Source organism: Meles meles, chromosome 15 (assembly GCF_922984935.1).
Source record: "Meles meles chromosome 15, mMelMel3.1 paternal haplotype, whole genome shotgun sequence".
NCBI classification, from domain to species: Eukaryota; Metazoa; Chordata; class Mammalia; order Carnivora; family Mustelidae; genus Meles; species Meles meles.
This window is the reverse complement of record NC_060080.1, coordinates 61301077-61303396: the sequence shown is the minus strand read 5'-3', so window position 1 is coordinate 61303396 and position 2320 is coordinate 61301077. Positions and strand designations below refer to the sequence as shown.

Sequence of the window (2320 nt, the reverse complement as noted above, 5' to 3'; positions counted from 1 at the left end):
CCTACTTGTGATCTCTCTCTGTCAAACAAATAAATAAAATCTTTTAAAAAATAAAAAAAATATATAGACCTAATCATGTCACTCCCTTGGGAAGAATCATCTCAGGGGAGAAGCCCCTAAGGTTGTGCTTGACCTGGCCTTTGCCTACCTCCGCAGCTCCTTTGTAGGTTCTAGGTCTCAGAGACGCATTGACCACTCTACCTAAAGTGACATTAGTTGTTCATTACCCCTGCTTATTTTCTTCAAAGCATTTTTCTCAATGTAAAATAACCTCATTTGGGGCACCTGGCTGGCTCAGTCAGTAGAGCATGTGACTGTTGATCTCAGAGCTGTGAGTCTGAGCCTCACATTGGGCATAGAAATTACTTTAAAAAAATTTTTAAATTAAAAAATAAAAATATATTACCTTATCTATTTATTTATTTGTTTGTTTACTGTCTGTCTCCCTGAACCTAAATATAGGTTCATTAAGGGAAAAAAACCTCATCTTGTCTATCTTGAGCATCCTTGAATCCTCAGTATCTGACTCACAGTAGGCACTCAATCAATATTTGTTACATGATTAATACACAGGAAAAGGAGTATGTTATTCAGTTAAGGAGGTGTGAAATACTACAGGCAGAAGAGTGGTCATGGATTATAGAGTAGAATATTTTTTAAAAAACATTATAATTATGGGGTCCCTGGCTGGTTCAATTGGAAGAGAATGTGACTCTTGATCTCAGGGTTTGAGTTCAAGCCTGATGTCGGGTATAGAGATTACTTAGAATAAATTAAAAAAATTTTTTAAGGTCTTTATAATTAAAAGAAAAGCCTGCTTCCCTCCACCCTACCCAAAGGAAGACTTGCTGTGCTTTATTCCCATGCCTCAAACTCATCACCAAAAAGAGAACTGCAATAGCAGGGACAGGTTTAAGATAGTTCAGGTAAGAGAAGAATAAGTCCAAGGCTTCTCCTTAAGCTGTTCTTATCCAGCTGTGGCTCCTCCTGGGCTGCCCCCGGCCTAGAAAGGCCTGGAAAGGCCTGGGCTGTCACCACTTGCCTCCTGGTCGCTTTCATGGTAGACTTGGTGACTTTGCCACCAGCTGCTGCTGTTTCTCTACATTCTTGAGGACCCCCATAGCCACTGTCTGTTTCATGTCACATACAGTGAAGCCACCAAGTGGTGGGTATTCTGAGAAGCTTTCCACACACATGAACTTCCATGGAATCATCTGAATGATGGCTGAATCCCCAGGTTTTGGGGCTTTGGGACTGTCTTCCGGCTTCTTGCCTGAGTGCCAATCTTCTCCCTGACATCTGCAAGCTTGCAGGCGATTTGGGCCGTGTGGCAGTCCAGAACTGGGGAGTAGCCAGCTGCAATGCTGCAGGGGTGGTTGAGAATGATCACCTGGGAGATGGTGCTCCCCACGTCTAAGGACAGGTCATTCTTTGTCTCCCACCACGCAGCCCCACCTGATGTCCTTCACTGACATTCTTCACTTTGAAGCCCACATTGTCACTCCACAGGGCCTCAGCCACCTCGTGGTGCACCTTTATAGACTTGACATCCATGGTGATGTTGCAGGGGGCAAAGGCTTGAGGAAGCCTGTTTCCCCCCAGCCCACAGGCATGGTACCAATGCCCCCATCTTTATACATCCTGCAGAGGCAGCCGCTGGAGCTTGTCCATAGGGCAGGCAGGGGGAATGATGGAGTCCAGTGCTTCTAGTAATGTCGTGGCCACCACGTTTCCTTCCTTCCTGGTGATCTTCCAGCCTCTGAACCAGGACATCTTGGTGCTGTCCCCATGCCAGCCTGAGATGGGCACAAAGGCGACAACCTCAGAGTTGTAACTGATCTTCTTGGTTTAGGCCTTCACCTCCTTGCAGATCTCCTCAAAGCATGCACCACCATAAGGCGGCTCTACGACGGCCATCTTATTGACTGCCACAATGAGTTGCTTCACACCCAGCATATCGGCCAGCAGTACCTGCTCATGGGTCTGCCCATTCTTGGAGATATATATATTTTTAAATTAATTTATTTATTTGAGATAGAGAGATCACATGGGGGTGGGGGAAAGAGTCTTACGGAGACTCGGTACTCAGCATGGAGCCCCACGCAGGGTTTGATCTCACGACCCCGAGATCAGGACCTGAGCTTAAACCAAGGGTCAGATGCTTAACTGAATGCACCACCCAGATGCCCCCATTCTTGGAGATATTAGTAACATTCCCCAGAAGTCTGGAATATTATTTTTCCATGTTCATGTCTTAAAAAAAAACAAAACAAAACAGTTCTATATGGTGGAGGTGGGAGGGCAAACACAATGATATTTA

At 45.3% G+C, this 2320-nt stretch overlaps 1 pseudogene; it reads right to left on the bottom strand.

Annotated features, from left to right (window-relative positions):
• Positions 1 to 912: 912 nt before the first annotated feature.
• On the bottom strand, positions 913 to 1998 carry LOC123925682 (annotated as a pseudogene).
• Positions 1999 to 2320: the final 322 nt, after the last annotated feature.